Source organism: Camellia sinensis, chromosome 12 (genome assembly GCF_055761805.1).
Source record: "Camellia sinensis isolate YWXY chromosome 12, ASM5576180v1, whole genome shotgun sequence".
In the NCBI taxonomy this organism is placed as follows: domain Eukaryota; kingdom Viridiplantae; phylum Streptophyta; class Magnoliopsida; order Ericales; family Theaceae; genus Camellia; species Camellia sinensis.
The window spans coordinates 122,742,774-122,765,848 of NC_138972.1; the positions used below are offsets into that span (position 1 = coordinate 122,742,774).

At 35.3% G+C, this 23,075-nt stretch overlaps 1 pseudogene across 1 annotated transcript in view; it reads left to right on the plus strand.

The window, feature by feature from the left end:
* Positions 1-3,640: 3,640 nt before the first annotated feature.
* LOC145804757 (mannosyl-oligosaccharide glucosidase GCS1-like) overlaps positions 3,641-23,075 on the plus strand; it is a 43,759-nt pseudogene continuing 24,324 nt past the window's right edge. Inside the window, exons 1-8 of the transcript XR_014347132.1 lie at positions 3,641-3,991; positions 4,116-4,189; positions 4,914-5,165; positions 6,392-6,563; positions 6,710-6,796; positions 7,015-7,084; positions 7,193-7,303; positions 9,103-9,210. The product of XR_014347132.1 is annotated as a mannosyl-oligosaccharide glucosidase GCS1-like (transcript). The remainder of the gene's footprint in view (positions 3,992-4,115; positions 4,190-4,913; positions 5,166-6,391; positions 6,564-6,709; positions 6,797-7,014; positions 7,085-7,192; positions 7,304-9,102; positions 9,211-23,075) is intronic.

The window sequence follows — 23,075 nt, forward strand, 5'->3', positions numbered from 1 at the left end:
TGATCCCAGAAGATAAATGGAACCACCACCACCACCACCACCACCACCATTTTCCTGAACACGAGCCATAGTAAGTAGATTTTGGACCCTCCTAGAAAGCTCTGCTCCAGATCCTTTCAATTGTATAGGTATGTGCTAATCAGGATAATGCTTTTTCACAGGCCAACAAGAATAGGATGTATGAAACAAGAAATACGAGGAAAACCAACCTGCCTAGTTATTGTAGCCAACTTCTCAGTCAATTTAGCTTCACCTTTTATTAAAGGCACTCAGCAACCTTTACCCTCCAATGCCTCTACTATTCTCATGACCTTTTGACACCCCCACATAAAAACGAATATATAAGAAAAACAAGTACACTGTGCTACATGCATTGATTTTTCACATGAATGATCAAGAACGCAAAGCAGACAAAGGTATGCGTTGCCTGGCAGATCTTGTAGAAATCAAGCATAGGTAGAGACTTGAACCCTTGCACCTTACTAGGAGCTTTAGGGTTGAAGTCTTGCCACTGGCAAGATTGCCCCCTCCAAAAAGTTATGGTCTCCAATGTACCGGAGAGAGAGAGAGAGAGATTACGCAAATTAGACAAAATCGTTCAAGCAGACTGCCAAAATGATTCACAACCATGTTGCTTAACCACTTGGAGTACAGAAGACAATGACAATTGACCCCGCCATGCAGACACGCCCTTACTACTTATACAACGAATTTTCGAACCTTCATCTCTGTTCTCAAAGTAAAATAAATAATAAAGCCAAAAGAAGTCCTACCCTTAAGAGGCGCCTTTGAAGACCTTGTTTTTTCTGTCTCATTCTTTCTATCCAAGGAAGAGTATCAGCTTGAAAGTGCCTTTGAAGCTGCAATCACATATATGAAATTGAGTATTATAAATCCATGATATGCACCCAAAATGCGGGCAAACTAAGGGTACGCACACAGAAAAAAAGAGAGTACCAATTTCACATTGCTTTAAGTCATTCGTAATCTCTCAGCATCAGAGAGTATAACTTCATCTTGAAGCCGTATTAACCAAAACATTATAATGTAAAACAATTGAAGTACAAGAAAGCGGTAACAACAATACAATAGCCAAAAGAGCATCCACTTAGTGCTGAATGCATTAAATAGATAAGCATCCCCAAAACTAAAACTACATCATGATAAAAACACATATCATTATGAATATCACATCCTCACATCATCTATATCATTATTCAACTTTAAAGAAGAAACAGAATCCTGTAGTAGAACGACGATCAGTAGGGTCCCCTGCCCAATCAGCATTAGAAAATGCATGTAATTGTAGGAAAGAGTGAGCGGAATAGTGAAGACCATGAAACATAGTGCCTTTGAGATATCGTAAAATGCAAACCAGAGCATCATAGTGCGGAGAGCGAGGAGCAACCATGAACTGACTAACAATATGAACAGCATAAGCAATGTCTGGACGAGCAACCGTGAGATAGACAAGATTGCCAACTAGTTGACGATATAAAGTAGCATTAGACAACAGTGACCATCAAGAAGTGTGAGACGAGTCTGAAGATCCACGGGAGTAGAGGCAGTCTTGAAATCGGTAAGACCAGCACGAGCCAAGAGATCAGAAGTATACTTGGCTTAGGAGAGAAAGTAACTAGACGGATCATGAGAGATTTCCAAGCTGAGAAAATAGCTGAGAAGACCCAAATCCTTCATCTCAAACTGGCGACTGAGAAACTGTTTGAGACTATAGATACCCACTGTGTCATCACCAGTGATGATCATATCATCCACATAGAGAAGAAGAAGAATAGTGCCACGTTCTGTCTTACGAATAAAAATGGTAGAATCATAGACACTGGAGGAGAATCCAAAATCATGAATGTTGGAGCTAAACTTGGCGAACCTTAGCTCCACCAAGCACGAGGAGCTTGTTTATACAAAAGTGTATAGGGAAAGAAAGTTGAGTAGGTTGTACGGTTGCCCTGCTGGGGCAGCGTGTCTTACACAGCAAATTATTGCCTCATTCGAGGCAAAGTGTTTGGACAGTGATGGTCGGTCTGTGGGGGCCACCATAGGTCTCATTTTAATAATCTGAACCGTTCAATATGTACAACTCATCAAGTATTATACGCCTGTAAAAAATCACGTTGATCGGATATCGATAGCTATGTGATCGGATTAGTTATTTTTCAATAGTTAACTATCATACCATCCGTTTTGTTTATACAAAGCTGATTTGATCATATAGTTAACGACATCCGATCAGCGTGATTTTTTACAGACATATAGTACTCAATGAGTTCTACATATTTAACGCTTTGGATTATCAAAACGGAACCCTTAGTGGGCCACCAAGGACCCAACATTACCATCAAACTTTGTGGCTTTACATATGTAAATTTTTTTTTTTGCCCAAAAAGTGTATGACCTGCCTTTCTGTTGGGGCAGTACGGCTGACAGTGTAATTCCAACTTTTGTATTACAAAAATGTATAAAATATTTTTTTAATATTTTTTTATTTGTGAATAGTAATAACTTTTTTGCTTTTTGTGTAACTTTTTGACTTTTTTGATTTTTTGGGACTTGCCAAACCTGGCTTTAATTGTGACAATTAATCTTTTATACTTGATAGTTGTGATGTCATTTTTCTATTTATCTACTGTTAATGAAGCTAACACAAATTTTAAATGGTGATATCAAAGTGAAATTTTGGTACAGATGCAAGAAATTTTGATGAAAATATAAAGGTGCTAATACCCATGGCTCATATAATAAGTTTTGTCAACTTATTAAGGTCATATGTACAACGAAAATGTGACATTAATTGCAACTTGATTTAAACCATAAAAGATTAATTATTAAAAGTGACAGAGGCAAAAGAAATTTTGGTAGAACAAGTGATAAGTGAAATTTAACTCAACACTTTTGCTTACATGGAAAAATAACAATAATATTTTTCTTTTTTCTTTCTTTCCTTATAAATTTTCAATGCCATGAAAAGTATCCTTTGGTAGAATTTTAATTACTAGTATGGCCGTTAAATAAATCAAGTTAAAAACTTATCATTTGAGATTAATTTATGATGTAAATAAGTCAAACATAAATATAATTTTAAACTTGTTAAGTTCTACTACTTGACTTTTGGGAAGTAGGAAAAAAGCTAACAAAGCTATTTATTGGATTTTTTTAAAGAAAACGTACAAAAAAGTAGAGGTGATATAACCCCAATAAACCAATATGATGTTTTTTTTTCTATGTTCCCAAAATAAAGTTATTTAAACTCGACTTGTGTACAACTTGTTAAAAACTCATTCAAAATCAATTCATTATATAAAAAAATCAAATTTAAATATAATTTTAAACTCGTTAAATTATCAAATCAAAATTAAATAACCTAGTACTTGGTTCATTTTCGACCCTAATTACTAGTTTTAGAAATATTGGTTATTGCTTGTCCTCCGGTTTTTTCCATGTTTGCCTGGGCCAGTTGGACAGCAAAGTTTGTCAAATTGGGCTTCAATTACACAATGGGCCTCAAAGTGGGCCAATATTTGCTAATTGAGCGTCTTACTAATTGGGCCTAAACTTGGGCCAGACAAGGGTCCATACTCGCCCAGCCGAAGTCCACGGCAGATTTCCATTTTCTTCTCTCTCTCTCTCTACTCTCTCTCTCCTCAGTGCCATCTTCTTCTCTCTCTCCCCTCAGTGCTCACTGATCTGAAAATGGCTGGAAGTGGGCGACGAAGTGCGAGAAGCAGAATCAAATATAGACGCCGACGAAGATCGAACCCCTCTCCGCAATCCCAAACTCCGAAAGCACAGAAGCAGAGACCACAGTCTCATTCGCCTCTTAAATGTTGATCTCAAAGTTCTTCTAGGGTTTGCGATCATCGCGTTCTTGATTGTCCTTCTCATGATTCATCGACTTATAATTGCCGTTGAACATCCTCAGAAACCCAGGGTCGTGACCCCATTCCCTGCCCCAAAGATCATGGATCTTCCTCAGGTGAAACTTTCATCTACAATTTGAATGAACTCATATAATATATATATGTGTGTGTGTGTGTGTGTGTGTGTGTGTGTGTGATGTTGTGTGTGTTACTGAGATTTGGATGAATCAATTGTTGTAGTTTCAAGGTGATCACAAGGAGAGCTTGTATTGGGGAACTTATCGCCCTAACGTTTATCTTGGAATTCGTGCGAGGTATTCCACTGCCTTTTGTCAAATTTTATCTGCACTTTTTTTAGTTTGTATATATATATATATATATATATGTATGTATATGTATATTATAGAATCTATAAACTGTTGCTTTCATTGTTTTGTTTCTAAAAAATGTAGTTTTTTCTAGTGGGAAAGTTGATTTTTTTTAGATTTTTTAGTTGCTTTTTTAGCCGAAAACAAATGGGCTTTAGCCCCCCCCCCAAAAAAAAAAAAAAAAAAAAAAAAACAGCTTATTTTGCCAGAGCCAAATGGGGACTAGCTAATCATCCTATCAAGTGGTGAATTTAAGAACAAAGTTTATGATGTTTGCCTCCAGTTTAAGACTTATGTTTACTACAGTAATACAAAGAAGAGGCAGAGAGAGGGGAAAATAAAATTCCGTTTTTATGACTGTAAAATGATTTATGAACATAATTTTCATATAAAAATTAATTCAGAATTGTGTAGCAGGGTCGCTTTCAAAATTATGAGTCAAAACAATAGGTGTTTTGATTTGAAATAAAAGGAGCCGAGGATGACTGGTGTTATATTATATGTGATATTTATATATTGTGTTTGAGCATTGTTTCTTCGATCCCAAGAGGTTCCATGAATTCACTGTGAAGTTTGTTAACCCTTTCAATTTTATCCATTGTGGTAAAGATGGTTGTAATTAACAGTTATTTATCAAAAAATAAATAAAATTAACAGTTGTAGTTGTCAGGACTCCACAGTCTCTGGTTGCTGGATTGATGTGGCTTGGTTTAAAGGATGGAAGATATTTCATGCGACATGTCTGCCAAGATTCAGATGAATTGAAGACATACGGTTGGACGTGTCACAATGGACGGGATTATGGACGTCAAATGCTAGTTGACCAAGATATGACCTTGATGACAAGTTTTTTGAAATCCAAAGAAGATGGCAGTGGCTATGGAGGGGACTGGGCAGTTCGAATTGATGTGCAAAGTGAGAAGTAAATATCTTTCCCACCAATCTTACATTTGTCTTATCAAATACCTCTAATAAGCATGTTTTGTTTAGTGGATATAGCCCCAAAACCGGAGATTTTCTACAAGACAACCTATAAGAAAATAGCATGTGAATCTGAGGTGGAAATTATTGGTTTGCATAAGAAGAAATGTGCGTTAGCCTTGATTAACATCCATATACCCGTCATTGACCATTTTACGGCAATTGCATACATTTTTTCCTATGTTATGGTTTTTATTTGTTTGAAGTTTTACACAGTAAAGATGCTGGGAATTATTGGTTTGCATTTTTAGCAGTTTAGGCATTAATTATGGGACCTTGTAAGAATACACTCATTAGTACTAACGATTGGGTTGTGTATTTGTGTTGCCAGTACATTTACCCATTGTTATAGTAGTAGTTTTATATTGTGGGTGCTTTGTAACAGTACTTCTATATTGTCGAAAGCAAACTTGTACTGAATGAATACTTCTCATGGGTTAAATGTGTGTTTGGAAATTTATCAAATAAATGTATATTTTTGGGGGGAAATTTTAAAGGGTCTATATTTAGGAATTACACATCATGTCATCAGCTAACAATTGATTTTTGTAAATTAAATAGAATTTTAAGACTAAAGACGAAAACAATGGATCATAAAAAAAGTTTAGTTTTGTTGAATTTTAATTGCAAACAATTTATTGAAACCCCCGAAAGAAATGAATGAATTAAATTTAATTAATGACAGCATTGATACAAACAATGATAGGATGAAGATTAGAATGTGTTCTTATCTTAGAAGTCTTAATTTTGAGAAAAATATTTATTTGTTAATGAATTCAGCAATATATAAGGATGTGGCTATTCTTAAGTTCAAAACCTATGTGCTTGCCACGTGCTTCACACTTTGAAGTATAGCCTAGGAAGCTCTCTTTAGATCTGTGCCTCATGTCATGGTTTTCAAATATGACTAAAGAAACTTGCTCGCTTCTTGGACTATGGCAGTGAGGTTCTCTTTTTTCTTTTTCTTTTTTTCAAATTCGACTTTGTATACTATGTAAGAATTGGTAAATTACATTTATGTTTTCTTACTTAGCATAATTTATAGTTTTCACGTTTTTGTTTCATATCATGAATTCTTGAATATTTTCTATTCTTAAATTGGGAGTTGCTAGAAGTAGGATGGTATTACTGGCTTATGTTTCGTTCATTTGTTTTGATTTTTATCAGATCCAAGCTTAGTGAGGAGATGCAAACTGTGCACGTTTTCTTCTATCTTGCGGACGAAGATGGGAACGCTTTGAGTTTGTGTAGGGAGACCCTGAACATTCGTGAGAATTCTCTCCTGGCTTTTGGATCACGAACAGATGTTGGCAGTTGAAATCTAAATTTAGAATCAATGGTATGTTGTTAGATAGATGCACGGGAACCTTTATTGTGAAAGAGGAAATAATTACTCATGCATGCTTGTGCTCCTCCATGTTTATGTATTTTGTGGCCCCAACAATATTTTTAATTCAACTTTAATCTCAAACCAATTTCTTGCAGGATGATTTGAAAGTCCATTATTCTGGGTTCAGGACATCTCACATTCACAATTTATCAGACCTTGTCCAGCAAAATCTTGGAGCCCAAGTAAGAATTAATGTTTTTTGTTGTTTGCTGTGTTTTCTGCATGCTAAATCATGTTGATTTCTGCTATTGGTAAAACATTCATTTGCTTCCATTTCACAGTGTCATAATCGTACTAGTGTTTCATGTTTCAGTTTTCAGCAGTGGTTCCTTCACTTATGCTGTGTGTGTGTGCGTGCGCTTGCTTGCTTGCTCACTCACACTCTTGTATGTGTTGTTAGGTGAGGAAGTTTGGTCGTTTGCAACTCTCAGAAACTACCCGATGATTCTTCAAACATTTTAGTATTTCAGGTAGGCAGTCAGGGAGGTAACAGGTTACACGTGTCCACAGATTATGATTGACATTCTCAGGTTTCCATATCTCTTCTGCCCCCATATGTTTTTCTGTTTTTTATGCAGATCTTGGGTAGGATTTCTTTCAGAACAGATGTAGCTTTTATATCTGGAACTGGCGTAAAAGATTCAAGAGTTAAAGAACGTCTCAGCAGCCTTACAGGTATCTTCTGTCAAGTTCAGTGCATGTTTCCTTTATCTTGATTGTGAACATTGTGTTTATAAGATTACAAGTGTCTCATTCTTTATGAAACTTCCTTATAAGCAATACTGGTATAACTTATCAGAAGCACAAGGAAATAGGCTGCTTGTTGGTATTGCCAAACAAGAAAGACTGCAGAATTAGATTTGAGGTAAATAACCTCTTTTCAAGAGGCAACCAAAAATATTTAGCAATATGCTAGGAAGTCATGAAATCTAGAGGATTGCATATAGGATTACATGAAAACCCTCACTTACATTTTTTAATTAACTTGGTGGACAAGTTCAGTGAGGAAGGAAAAAGATCAGCTTAATAGATAAAGGAGAGTAAGCGGGCATGCTGATTAAGAGAGAGAGAGAGAGAGAGAGAGGGGGGGGGGGGAGACAACTTTGGGAATGATTGTTGTCTAAAAGACCCAGAATAAAAACTTCAAAGAATTGTTATAGAGATGGGATTCAGGTCAATTCATAACGTTCATTAATTTGATTTAGCAGAGGAAATGAAGAGTGAAGTTGTTAACGCTCTTAAAAGAAGTAAGTGGTGTAGTGCAGCCATTCTCATGGGAGGGTGTGGAGATAAGATGGGTGCGCTGTGATCAAGATTTTAAGTCAATAGGCAATGTGATGATGTCAATGTCATTAACAAGAACTCAGCATAATGGTACCATTTTCCTGACCATGTATCCCAGTCCTCTGACCAAATTTCCCAGTCCTCCGACCAAATTTCCCTGTTTATTTTAAATTTAAATATTTTTTGAATTTTTCGCTCTTTGGGGAATTGAAATATCTTTTGAATGTAGGATCATATTCCTTTTGCATAAACAAGTTGAACCCCCCCTCCCGAAATTATAGTTCTTTTTTTGGTGCGCAATATTACAATCCTTTTTGTATGGACACGTTGACTTATACCCCAATTTCTTGTAATTTTTTTGTTTACTTTCAATAGCACAAGCTATTTATTTCAGCTTTGTAAGTTGTGATAATTTTGCTTCATACTTTTGGGTACCTTACTGACTAGTCAACTAGATGAGAAGGAAAAAGAATTTGATGACAAATTCAAAAAATGCTTTAATTTGGCTGATGAGGTATCCATTCATATGAAATCCTTATATTTGTGTCATTTATTTTTTGAAATCAAATAACTGTATGCAGAATTTTTAGGATCATGGCATGTCTTTGATAGTTTTGTTGCAAGTAACATGTCACTATAAGCCTAGTCACATTGGTGACTGCAGGAAAATTATACAATTCTTAAGATACAGTTTTTATTATTATTATTGTTATTCTTATTATTATTATTTGGATGGTCTCATTGTGTTTAAACTTAAAATTATGAATATGTTGATAAAAGTTATTCAGCCAGTTCATAGGCTTAAGGAGACTTTTTCAGCTCTCAGTTTGAAAAGAACAATGCTTGTCTCCCTTTTTTTTCGAGGCTTAGGGAGAGCTTGACCAATTCTTAAATTTTGTGATCAAGATTTTAAGGAAAATTATACAATTCCTATGATCTCTTTTCTTGACCAACTCTTAAATTTTGTAGAGCTTTTTGATACACATGAAGATGTATAGGGTTTTTTTTTCTTCTCCTCTTTTGTATACGGATGGCATTCCCTTGATGCCTTTTTTAAATGAATCTTACTTAACTTATCAAAATAAAATGTCAAGCAGTTCAAATAATCCCGGTGGCCATTTCGTTTTATAGTTGTATTCAATTGTACAAAATCTATATTTTGCATAAAATGAAATGTTATGATATTATGATATGTTGTTTTCAGCTTGATTCTGAGTCCATCTCCACTGGTAAGGCTGCAGTTGCGAGTTTGTTGGGTGGAATTGGCTACTTTTATGGCCAATAAAAAATCTCAGTCCCAAGTAACTCGAATGTAAGTTTCACAGATCTGTATGTGATCGTCTTAATCATATCAAATCAATTATGTCTTCATCAATTCCATTTGAAACACACTATCTCCCTCTAATATGATTAACTGTGTTTTGAGGGAGAGAGAGGAAGAGAGGTGGTTTGAGTTTACAAAAGTTATTAGGATACATGGGATGGGTTTACAGGTTAGCTGTAAAAGGTTTATTTGATTTAGCTTGATTGTCTGCATGATTTAATTAGGGGCCAAGTCATTGCTAATTAGAGTGGCCTGTAGGTTAAGTAACTTTAGGCCCAACAGACTTCTGAATTTCTGCTGCAATAAAGTATTTGGAAGGCCTTTTTTGGAGAACAACATTTTAGATATGATGTTGTCTTTTGACCGTCTGTTTTTTTATTTCTAGGTCTTGTTTTATATCCCCACGGCTTATAAAGTCCAGCTTATGTTGATATAATAATAATAATAATAATAATAATAATAATAATAATAATAATAATCTGATTTATAACAAAGATCAGATTTTACTAATAATCTGATTTATAACAAAGATCAGATTTTACTAGATTTCAGGTTGATCCTAGTTTTTTTAGGATCCTTCTGAACCTCTAGCTACTGGATTCTTTTCCAGCCTACATCAAATCTCTATCTGGAATGTTTGTCAAGTAAATAAGAAATTTGATGTAGAGCAGTTTTCAATTTGAAATTTGCAAATAATGTTATGGAAAGGTAAACATTGAAATTTTAAATAAAAAAAAACGGCACTTTATTTTGAAAAAAATAGAAGTTAAATTTGATGACGCACTTTTGAAAATAGATTGGGACACATTTCGGGAAACAATAAGTAATGGAAAGACAATTGTTTAAATTTGATCACTTTGGTAGGAATCCTTTAAATTTGTCAGAATTCCCTTGGTCGGGCAACTATCACCCAATGAGTGATGACGATGACTTCGAGATCCAATGGTAAGTGTTAAACAAAATTGACTGGTTCCATTCACCTATCGTCGGGTTTGTTGCATAGTATCCCGGACACTATTCGTGGGTTATTTTATGTCAATAAGGCAAGCATGAGGCTATGCTACTAGTACTGTTTGATCATTATGAAAAGTTTTTGATCAGACAGAAATCCTTAGGTTATTGACTTTAGAGGGAATTTGATTTTATGGAAAAGTGTTGATGAGGAGGTGATGACTGAGTCCTTCACTTTGAAGTGAAATTTTGAATTTCCTTAGAAGACATTGACTATAAGGTGACTGTTTGATTGATTTCTTGGAATAAGATCTAAAATTCTTTGGAAATTTTTTGAAAATAAAATTTGAATAGAGTTATGAAATTATGGAAAGTTCTTTTCATCCGGTAAAAACCTTTGGGCCGCTGACTTTGAGGGAAACTTAATTTTGTGGAGAAATGTTAGACAAGGAAGTAATGACTGAGTCTCTCATTTCGAATAAAATTTTGGTTCCTGTATAAGATATTTGGCTAAAGGACGATCGTTTGGTTGGTTCCTTGGAATAAAATCCGAACTCTTTTAAACTTTCGAAAAAAAAAGAGGAAAGGAAAACATTGAAATTTTAAAGAAAAAATAAAAACGGCACTTTATTTTGAAAAAATATGTTTAAAAAAATAGAAGTTGAAATTTGATGACGCACTTTTGAAAATAAATTGGGGGCACATTTCAGGAAACAATATGTAATGGAAAAGAATATTTTAGATTGATCATTCTGGTAGGAATCGTTTAAATTCGTCAGAATTCCCTTGGTCGGGCAACTATCACCCACTGGGTGATTACGATGACTTCGGGATCCAATGGTAATTGTTAAACAAAATTGACTGGTTGCATTCACCTATCCTCGGGTTTGTTGTATAGTATCCCGGACACTGTTCGTGGGTTATGTTATGTCAATAAGGCAAGCAGGAGGCTCTGCTACTAGTACTGTTTGATCATTCCCTCGTGGAAGGAGTGGTATATTGATTGTAACAACTGTTGTGCCCTTTCTTGACCAAACTTACCTCTCCTTCTGCATGGAGAGAGCATTAGCAGCTTCCAAACTAGGGCAGGATACCATCCTTTCCAGGATTGTATTATTGCCTCTTTGAATGATTTAGTGAATCTCAGGTCTGACTTCTAAATTAGGAGAGGGCAACCCTACCCCCCAAATAGGCATGAATGCAAATTATGTGCTTATGTGATATTTTGGAAACGATTTGATTTTATTTCATTTGATTCCAGCGATCTAACAACGAGAAAGACAGTGATTTCATTCCCAAAGTCTGGGGAGTCTGACGTGGCAGTTATTTGATTCTGTGGCAATCCGAGTTATTTGGGGGCAATGATGCAGTTACAAAGATTTGGGGGTTCAATTTAGGCAGTGATTCATATTTTGATCATGATTTGAGTAATCAGTAGTAAATTAGGGGAGTGGTTTCCCAATTTTAAAGAATTTGAGTTTGAATTTGGGTTCTTACCTTAGTGATCAAAGAAGAAGGGGAAAAAGAAAGGAACGACTGCCTTTTTAAAATTTAAATCCCCGAGAAAACATGTTGTTAAAGAATAACTTCTAAAAAAAAAGTAACTTTCCAACTTAAGTAGAGCCTCGGAGATTATGGAAGGTGTTTGATCGAATAAGAATCTTTAAGTCATTGACTTTAGGGGGAATTTCGACTTTTACAAAAAATGGTAGAGAAGGAAGTGGTGACCAAATCTTCAATTCTGAATAAAATTCGAAATCCCTTAGAAAGACATTTGACTAAGGAGACAATTGTTTGATTAGATACTTGGAATAAGATCGAGAGCTCCTTGGGAGGAAAGAATTGTGAAAGAAAACCCGAGTAGAATTTTAGAAATTATGGAAAGTTTTTGATCAGACAGAAATCCTTAGGTTATTGACTTTAGAGGGAATTTGATTTTATGGAAAAGTGTTGATGAGGAGGTGATGACCGAGTCTTTCACTTTGAAGTGAAATTTTGAATTTCTTTAGAAGACATTTGACTATAAGGTGACTGGTTGATTGATTTCTTGGAATAAGATCTAAAATTCTTTGGAAATTTTTTGAAAATAAAATTTGAATAGGGTTATGAAATTATGGAAAGTTCTTTTCATCCGGTAAAAACCTTTGGGCCGCTGACTTTGAGGGAAACTTAATTTTGTGGAGAAATGTTTGACAAGGAAGTAATGACCGAGTCTCTCATTTCGAATAAAATTTTGGTTCCTGTACAAGATATTTGGCTAAAGGACGATCGTTTGGTTGATTCCTTGGAATAAAATCCGAACTCCTCAAAACTTTCGGAAAAAAAAAGGAAAGGGAAACGTTGAAATTTTAAAGAAAAAAAAAACGGCACTTTATTTTGAAAAAATACGTTTAAAAAAATAGAATTTGAAATTTGATAACGCACTTTTGAAAAAAAATTGGGGCACATTTTTGGAAACAATAAGTAATGGAAAAGAATATTTTAGATTGATCATTCTGGTACGAATCGTTTAAATTCGTCAGAATTCCCTTGGTCGGGCAACTATCACCCAATGGGTGATGACGATGACTTCGAGATCCAATAGTACTTGTCGAACAAAATTGACTGGTTCCATTCACCTATCCTCGGGTTTGTTGCATAGTATCCCGGACACTATTCGTGGGTTATGTTATGTCAATAAGGCATGCATGAGGCTATGCTACTAGTACCGTTTGATCATTCCCTTGTGGAAGGAGTGGTATATTGATTGTAACAACTGTCGTGCCCTTTCTTGACCAAACTTACCTCTCCTTCTGCATGGAGAGAGCATTAGCAGCTTCCAAACTAGGGAATGATACCCTCCTTTCCAGGATTGTATTATTGCCTCTTTGAATGATTTAGTGAATCTTAAGTCTGACTTCTAAATTAGGACAGGGCAACCCTACCCCCCAAGTAGGCATGAATACAAATTATGTGCTTATGTGATATTTTGGAAACGATTTGATTTGATTTGATTTGATTCCAGCGATCTAACAACGAGAAAGACAGTGATTTCATTCCCAAAGTCTGGGGAGTCTGACGTGGCGGTGATTTGATTCTGTGGCAATCCGAGTTATTTGGGGGCAATGATGCAGTTACAAAGATTTGGGGGTTCAATTTTGGCAGTGATTCATATTTTGATCATTATTTGTGTAATCAGTCGTAAATTAGGGGAGTGGTTTCCCAGTTTTAAAGAATTTGATTTTGAATTTGGGTTCTTACCTTAGTGATCAAAGAAGAAGGGGAAAAAGAAAAGAATGATTGCCTTTTTAAAATTTAATTTCCCGAGAAAACATGTTGTTAAAGAATAACTTCTAAAACAAAAAAGTAACTTACCAACTTAAGTAGAGCCTCGGAGATTATGGAAGGTGTTTGATCGAATAAGAATCTTTAAGTAATTGACTTTAGGGGGAATTTCGACTTTTACGAAAAATGGTAGATAAGGAAGTGGTGACCAAATCTTCAATTCTGAATAAAATTCGAAATCCCTTAGAAAGACATTTGACTAAGGAGACAATTGTTTGATTAGATACTTGGAATAAGATCGAGAGCTCCTTGGGAGGAAAGAATTGTGAAAGAAAACTCGAGTAGAATTTTAGAAATTATGGAAAGTTTTTGATCAGACAGAAATCCTTAGGTTATTGTCTTTAGAGGGAATTTGATTTTATGGAAAAGTGTTGATGAGGAGGTGATGACCGAGTCTTTCACTTTAAACTGAAATTTTGAATTTCCTTAGAAGACATTTGACTATAAGGTGACTGTTTGATTGATTTCTTGGAATAAGATCTAAAATTCTTTGGAAATTTTTTGAAAATAAAATTTGAATAGAGTTATGAAATTGTGGAAATTTCTTTTCATCAGGTAAAAACCTTTGGGCCGCTGACTTTGAGGGAAACTTAAATTTGTGGAGAAATGTTAGACAAGGAAGTAATGACCGAGTCTCTCATTTCGATTAAAATTTTGGTTCCTGTACAAGATATTTGGCTAAAGGACGATCGTTTGGTTGATTCCTTGGAATAAAATCCGAACTCTTTTAAACTTTCGAAAAAAAAAGAGGAGAGGAAAACATTGAAATTTTAAAGAAAAAGTAAAAACGGCACTTTATTTTGAAAAAATATGTTTAAAAAAATTGAAGTTGAAATTTGATGACGCACTTTTGAAAATAAATTGGGGGCACATTTCGGGAAACAATATGTAATGGAAAGACAAGTGTTTAGATTGATCACTCTAGTAGGAATCTTTTAAATTCGTCAGAATTCCCTTGGTCGGGCAACTATCACCCACTAGGTGGTTACGATGACTTCGGGATCCAATGGTAATTGTTAAACAAAATAAACTGGTTGCATTCACCTATCCTTGGGTTTGTTGCATAGTATCCTGGACACTATTCGTGGGTTATGTTATGTCAATAAGGCAAGCAGGAGGCTATGCTACTGGTGCTTTTTGATCATTTCCTCGTGGAAGGAGTGGTATATTGATTGTAACAACTGTTGTGCCCTTGCTTGACCAAACTTACCTCTCCTTCTGCATGGAGAGAGCATTAGCAGCTTCCAAACTAGGGCAGGATACCCTCCTTTCCAGGATTGTATTATTGCCTCTTTGAATGATTTAGTGAATCCTAGGTCTGACTTCTAAATTATGACAGGGCAACCCTACCCCCCAAATAGGCATGAATGCAAATTATGTGCTTATGTGATATTTTGGAAACGATTTGATTTGATTTGATTCCAGCGATCTAACAACGAGAAAGACAGTGGTTTCATTCCCAAAGTCTGGGGAGTTTGACGTGGTAGTGATTTGATTCTGTGGCAATCCGAGTTATTTGGGGGCAATGATGCAGTTACAAAGATGTGGGGGTTCAATTTAGGCAGTGATTCATATTTTGATCATGATTTGAGTAATCAGTAGTAAATTAGGGGGGTGGTTTCCCAATTTTAAAGAATTTGAGTTTGAATTTGGGTTCTTACCTTAGTGATCAAAGAAGAAGAGGAAAAAGAAAAGAGTGATTGCCTTTTTAAAATTTAAATCCCCGAGAAAACATGTTGTTAAAGAATAACTTCTAAAAAAAAAAAGGAACTTTCAAACTTGAGTAGAGCCTTGGAGATTATGGAATGTGTTTGATCGAATAAGAATCTTTAAGTCATTGGCTTTATGGGGAATTTCGACTTTTACGAAAAATGGTAGATAAGGAAGTGGTGACCAAATCTTCAATTTTGAATAAAATTCGAAATCCCCTAGAAAGACATATGACTAAGGAGACAATTGTTTGATTAGATGGTTGGAATAAGATCGAGAGCTCCTTGGGAGGAAAGAATTGTGAACGAAAACCCGTGTAGAATTTTAGAAATTATGGAAAGTTTTTGATCAGACAGAAATCCTTTGGTTTTTGTCTTTAGAGGGAATTTGATTTTATGGAAAAGTGTTGATGAGGAGGTGATGACCGATCCTTTCACTTTGAAGTGAAATTTTGAATTTCCTTTGAAGACATTTGACTATAAGGTGACTGTTTGATTGATTTCTTGGAATAAGATCTAAAATTCTTTGGAAATTTTTTGAAAATAAAATTTGAATAGAGTTTTGAAATTATGGAAATTTCTTTTCATCCGGTAAAAACCTTTGGGCCGCTGCCTTTGAGCGAAACTTAATTTATGGAGAAATGTTAGATGAGGAAGTAATGGCCGAGTCTCTCATTTCGAGTAAAATTTTGGTTCCTGTACAAGATATTTGGCTAAAGGCCGATCGTTTGGTTGATTCCTTGGAATAAAATCCGAACTCCTCAAAACTTTCGAAAAAAAAAGTGGAAAGGGAAACATTGAAATTTTAAAGAAAAAAAAAAGCAACACTTTATTGTGAAAAAATATGTTTTAAAAAATAGAAGTTGAAATTTGATGACGCACTTTTGAAAATAAATTGGGGCACATTTCAGGAAACAATAAGTAATGGAAAGACAACTGTTTAGATTGATCACTCTGGTAGGAATCTTTTAAATTCGTCAGAATTCCCTTGGTCGGGCAACTATCACCCAATGGGTGATGAAGATGACTTCGAGATCCAATGCTAATTGTCAATCAAAATTGACTGGTTCTGTTCACCTATCCTCGGGTTTGTTGCATAGTATCCCGGACAATATTCTAGGGTTATGTTGTGTCAATAAGGCAAGCACGAGGCTATGCTACTAGTACTGTTTGATCATTCCCTTGTGGAAGGAGTTGTATATTGATTGTAACAACTGTTGTGCCCTTGCTTGACCAAACTTACCTCTCCTTCTGCATGGAGAGAGCATTAGCAGCTCCAAACTAGGGCAGGATAACCTCCTTTCCAGGATTGTATTATTGCCTCTTTGAATGATTTAGTGAATCTTAGGTCTGACTTCTAAATTATGACAGGGCAACCCTACCCCCCAAGTAGGCATGAATGCAAATTATGTGCATATGTGATATTTTGGAAACGATTTGATTTGATTTGATTCCAGCGATCTAACAACGAGAATGACGGTGATTTCATTCCCAAAGTCTGGGGAGTCTGACGTGGCAGTGATTTGATTCTGTGGCAATCCGAGTTATTTGGGGGCAATGATGCAGTTACAAAGATTTGGGGGTTCAATTTAGGCAGTGATTCATATTTTGATCATGATTTGTGTAATCAGTAGTAAATTAGGGGAGTGGATTCCCAGTTTTAAAGAATTTGAGTTTGAATTTGGGTTCTTACTTTATTGATCAAAGAAGAAGGGGAAAAAGAAAGGAATGATTGCCTTTTTAAAATTTAAATCCCCGAGAAAACATGTTAAAGAATAACTTCTAAAAAAAAAAAGTAACTTTCCAACTTAAGTAGAGCCTCGGAGATTATGGAAGGTGTTTGGTCGAATAAGAATCTTTAAGTCATTGACTTTAGGGGGAATTTCGACTTTTACGAAAAATGGTAGATAAGGAAGTGGTGACCAAATCTTCAATTCTGAATAAAATTCGAAATCCCTTAGAAAGACATTTGACTAAGGAGACAATTGTTTGATTAGATACTTGGAATAAGATCGAGAGCTCCTTGGGAGGAAAGAATTGTGAGAGAAAACCCGAGTAGAATTTTAGAAATTATGGAAAGTTTTTGATCGGACAGAAATCCTTAGTTTATTGACTTTAGAGAGAATTTGATTTTATGGAAAAGTGTTGATGAGGAGGTGATGACCGAGTCTTTCACTTTGAGGTGAAATTTTGAATTTCCTTAGAAGACATTTGACTATAAGGTGACTGTTTGATTGATTTCTTGGAATAAGATCTAAAATTCTTTGGAAATTTTTTGAAAATAAAATTTGAATAGAGTTATAAAATTATGGAAAATTCTCAAACCTTTGGGCCGCTGACTTTGAGGGAAACTTAATTTTGTGGGGAAATGTTAGATAAGGAACTAATGACTGAGTCTCTCATTTTGAATAAAATTTTGGTTCCTGTACAAGATATTTGGCTAAAGGACGATCGTTTGGTTGATTCCTTGGAATAAAATCCGAACTCTTTTAAACTTTCGAAAAAAAAAAGGAAAGGTAAACGTTGAAATTTTAAAGAAAAAATAAAAACAGCACTATATTTTGAAAAAATATGTTTAAAAAAATAGAAGTTGAAATTTGATGACGCACTTTTGAAAATAAATTGGGGCACATTTCGGGAAACAGTATGTAATGGAAAGACAAGTGTTTAGATTGATCACTCTGGTAGGAATCTTTTAAATTCGTCAGAATTCCCTTGGTCGGGCAACTATCTCCCACTGGGTGATTACGATGACTTCGGGATCCAATGGTAATTGTTAAACAAAATTGATTGGTTGCATTCACCTATCCTCGGGTTTGTTGCATAGTATCCCGGACACTATTCGTGGGTAATGTTATGTCAATAAGGCAAGCAGGAGGCTATGCTACTAGTACTGTTTGATCATTCCCTTGTGGAAGCAGTGGTGTATTGATTGTAACAACTGTTGTGCCCTTGCTTGACCAAACTTACCTCTTATTCTGCACGGAGAGAGCATTAGCAACTTCCAAACTAGGGCAGGATACCCTCCTTTCCAGGATTGTATTATTGCCTGTTTGAATGATTTAGTGAATCTTAGGTCTGACTTCTAAATTAGGAGAGGGCAACCCTACCCCCCAAATAGGCATGAATGCAAATTATGTGCTTATGTGATATTTTGGAAACGATTTGATTTTATTTCATTTGATTCCAACAATCTAACAACGAGAAAGACAGTGATATCATTCCCAAAGTCTGGGAAGTCTGATGTGGCAGTGATTTGATTCTGTGGCAATCCGAGTTATTTGGGGGCAATGATGCAGTTACAAAGATTTGGGGGTTCAATTTAGGCAGTGATTCATATTTTGATCGTGATTTGAGTAATCAGTAGTAAATTAGGGGAGTGGTTTCCCAGTTTTAAAGAATTTGAGTTTGAATTTGGGTTCTTACCTTAGTGATCAAAGAAGAAGGGAAAAAAGAAAGGAATGATTGCCTTTTGAAAATTTAAATCCCTGAGAAAACATGTTAAAGAATAACTCCTAAAAAAAAATGTAACTTTCCAAATTAAGTAGAGCCTCGGAGATTATGGAAGGTGTTTGATCGAATAAGAATCTTTAAGTCATTGACTTTAGGTGGAATTTCGACTTTTACGAAAAATGGTAGAGAAGGAAGTGGTGACCAAATCTTCAATTCTGAATAAAATTCGAAATCCCTTAGAATGACATTTGACTAAGGAGACAATTGTTCGATTAGATACTTGGAATAAGATCGAGAGCTCCTTGGGAGGAAAGAATTGTGAAAGAAAACCCGAGTAGAATTTTAGAAATTATGGAAAGTTTTTGATCAGACAGAAATCCTTAGGTTATTGACTTTAGAGGGAATTTGATTTTATGGAAAAGTGTTGATGAGGAGGTGATGACCGAGTCTTTCACTTTGAAGTGAAATTTTGAATTTCTTTAGAAGACATACGACTATAAGGTGACTGTTTGATTGATTTTTGGAATAAGATATAAAATTCTTTGGAAATTTTTTGAAAATAAAATTTGAATAGAGTTATGAAATTATGGAAAGTTCTTTTCATCCGGTAAAAACCTTTGGGCCGCTGACTTTAAGGGATACTTAATTTTGTGGAGAAATGTTTGACAGGGAAGTAATGACCGTGTCTCTCATTTCGATTAAAATTTTGGTTCCTGTACAAGATATTTGGCTAAAGGACGATCGTTTGGTTGATTCCTTGGAATAAAATCCGAACTCTTTTAAACTTTCGAAAAAAAAAGAGGAAAGGACAACATTGAAATTTTGAAGAAAAAATAAAAACGGCACTTTATTTTGAAAAAATATGTTTAAAAAAATAGAATTTGAAATTTGATGACGCACTTTTGAAAATAAATTGGGGCACATTTCGGGAAACAATATGTAATGGAAAGACAAGTGTTTAGATTGATCACTCTGGTAGGAATCTTTTAAATTCGTCAGAATTCCCTTGGTTGGGCAACTATCACCCACTGGGTGGTTACGATGACTTCGTGATCCAATGGTACTTGTCAAACAAAATTGACTGGTTGCATTCACCTATCCTCGGGTTTGTTGCATAGTATCCCGGACACTAATTGTGGGTTATGTTATGTCAATAAGACAAGCAGGAGGCTATGTTACTAGTGTTGTTTGATCATTCTCTCGTGGAAGGAGTGGTATATTGAATGTAACAACTGTTGTGCCCTTGCTTGACCAAACTTACCTCTCCTTCTGCATGGAGAGAGCATTAGCAGCTTCCAAACTAGGGCAGGATACCCTCCTTTCCAGGATTGTATTATTGCCTCTTTGAATGATTTAGTGAATCTTAGGTCTGACTTCTAAATTATGACAGGGCAACCCTACCCCCCAAATAGGCATGAATGCAAATTATGTGCTTATGTGATATTTTGGAAACGATTTGATTTGATTTGATTCCAGCGATCTAACAACGAGAAAGACAGTGATTTCATTCCCAAAGTCTGGGGAGTCTGACGTGGCGGTGATTTGATTCTGTGGCAATCCGAGTTATTTGGGGGCAATGATGCAGTTACAATGATGTGGGGGTTCAATTTGGGCAGTGATTCATATTTTGATCATGATTTGAGTAATCGGTAGTAATTTGGGGGGTGGTTTCCCTATTTTTAAGAATTTTAGTTTGAATTTCGGTTCTTACCTTAGTGATCAAAGAAGAAGAGGAAAAAGAAAAGAATGATTGCCTTTTTAAAATTTAAATCCCCGAGAAAACATGTTGTTAAAGAATAACTTGTAAAAAAAAAGGAACTTTCCAACTTAAGTAGAGCCTCGGAGATTATGGTAGGTGTTTGATCGAATAAGAATCTTTAAGTCATTGACTTTAGGGGGAATTTCGACTTTTACGAAAAATGGTGGATGAGGAAGTGGTGACCAAATCTTCAATTTTGAATAAAATTCGAAATCCCCTAGAAAGGCATTTGAGTAAGGAGACAATTGTTTGATTAGATACTTGGAATAAGATCGAGAGCTCCTTGGGAGGAAAGAATTGTGAACGAGAACCCGTGTAGAATTTTAGAAATTATGGAAAGTTTTTGATCAGACAGAAATCTTTAGGTTTTTGACTTTAGAGGGAATTTGATTTTATGGACAAGTGTTGATGAGGAGGTGATGACCGGTTCTTTCACTTTGAAGTGAAAATTTGAATTTCCTTAGAAGACATTTGACTATAAGGTGACTGTTTGATTGATTTCTTGGAATAAGATCTAAAATGCTTTGGAAATTTTTTGAAAATAAAATTTGAATAGAGTTATGAAATTATGGAAATTTCTTTTCATCAGGTAAAAACCTTTGGGCCGCTGACTTTGAGGGAAACTTAATTTTGTGGAGAAATGCTGGACAAGGAAGTAATGACCGAGTCTCTCATTTCGAATGAAATTTTGGTTCCTGTACAAGATATTTGGCTAAAGGCCGATCGTTTGGTTGGTTCCTTTGAATAAAATCCGAACTCTTTTAAACTTTCGAAAAAAAAAGAGGAAAGGAAAACATTGAAATTTTAAAGAAAAAATAAAAATGGCACTTTATTTTGAAAAAATATGTTTAAAAAAATAGAAGTTGAAATTTGATGATGCACTTTTGAAAATAAATTGGGGGCACATTTCGGGAAACAATATGTAATGGAAAGACAAGTGTTTAGATGATCACTCTGGTAGGTATCTTTTAAATTCGTCAGAATTCCCTTGGTCGGGCAACTATCACCCACTGGGTGGTTACGATTACTTCGGGATCCAATAGTAATTGTTAAACAAAATTGACTGGTTGCATTCACCTATCCTTGGGTTTGTTGCATAGTATCCCGGACACTATTCGTGGGTTATGTTATGTCAGTATGGCAAGTAGGAGGCTATGCTACTAGTGCTGTTTGATCATTCCCTTGTGGAAGGAGTGGTATATTGATTGTAACAACTGTTGTGCCCTTGCTTGACCAAACTTACCTCTCCTTCTGCATGGAGAGAGCATTAGCAGCTTCCAAACTAGGGTAGGATACCCTCCTTTCCAGGATTGTATTATTGCCTCTTTGAATGATTTAGTGAATCCTGGGTCTCACTTCTAAATTAGGACAGGGCAACCCTACTCCCCAAATAGGTATGAATGCAAATTATGTGCTTATGTGATATTTTGGAAATGATTTGATTTGATTCCAGCGATCTAACAACGAGAAAGACAGTGATTTCATTCCCAAAGTCTGGGGAGTCTGATGTGGTACTGATTTGATTCTGTGGCAATCCGAGTTATTTGGGGGCAATGACGCAGTTACAAAGATTTGGGGATTCAATTTAAGCAGTGATTCATATTTTGATCATGATTTCAGTAATCGGTAGTAAATTAGGGGGGTGGTTTCCCAATTTTTAAGAATTTTAGTTTGAATTTGGGCTCTTACCTTAGTGATCAAAGAAGAAGAGGAAAAAGAAAAGAATGATTGCCTTTTTAAAATTTAAATCCCCCAGAAAACATGTTGTTGAAGAATAACTTCTGAAAAAAGAAGGAACTTTCTGACTTAAGTAGAGCCTCGGAGATTATGGAAGGTGTTTGATCGATTAAGAATCTTTAAGTCATTGACTTCAGGGGAATTTTGACTTTCACGAAAAATGGTAGATAAGGAAGTGGTGACCAAATCTTCAATTTTGAATAAAATTCGAAATCCCCTAGAAAGACATTTGACTGAGGAGACAATTGTTTGATTTGATACTTGGAATAAGATCGAGAGCTCCTTGGGAGGAAAGAATTGTGAACGAAAACCCGAGTAGAATTTTAGAAATTATGGAAAGTTTTTGATCAGACAGAAATCCTTTGGTTTTTGACTTTAGAGGGAATTTGATTTTATGGAAAAGTGTTGATGCGGAGGTGATGACCAGGTCTTTCACTTTGAAGTGAAATTTTGAATTTCCTTAGAAGACATTTGACTATAAGGTGACTGTTTGATTGATTTCTTGGAATAAGATCTAAAATTCTTTGGAAATTTGTTGAAAATAAAATTTGAATTGAGTTCCGAAATTATAGAAAGTTCATTTCATCAGGTAAATACCTTTGGGCCGCTGTCTTTGAGGGAAACTTAATTTTATGGAGAAATGTTGGACAAGGAAGTAAAGACCGAGTCTCTCATTTCGAATAAAATTTTTGTTCCTGTACAAATATTTGGCTAAAGGGCGATCTTTTGGTTGATTCTTTGGAATAAAATCCGAACTCCTCAAAACTTTCGAAAAAAAAGAGGTAAGGGAAACATTGATTTTTTTTTTTAAAAAAGCGGCACTTTATTTTAAAAAAAATAGATGTTGAAATTTGATGATGCACTTTTGAAAATAAATTGGGGCACATTTCTGGAAACAATAAGTTATGGAAAAAAATATT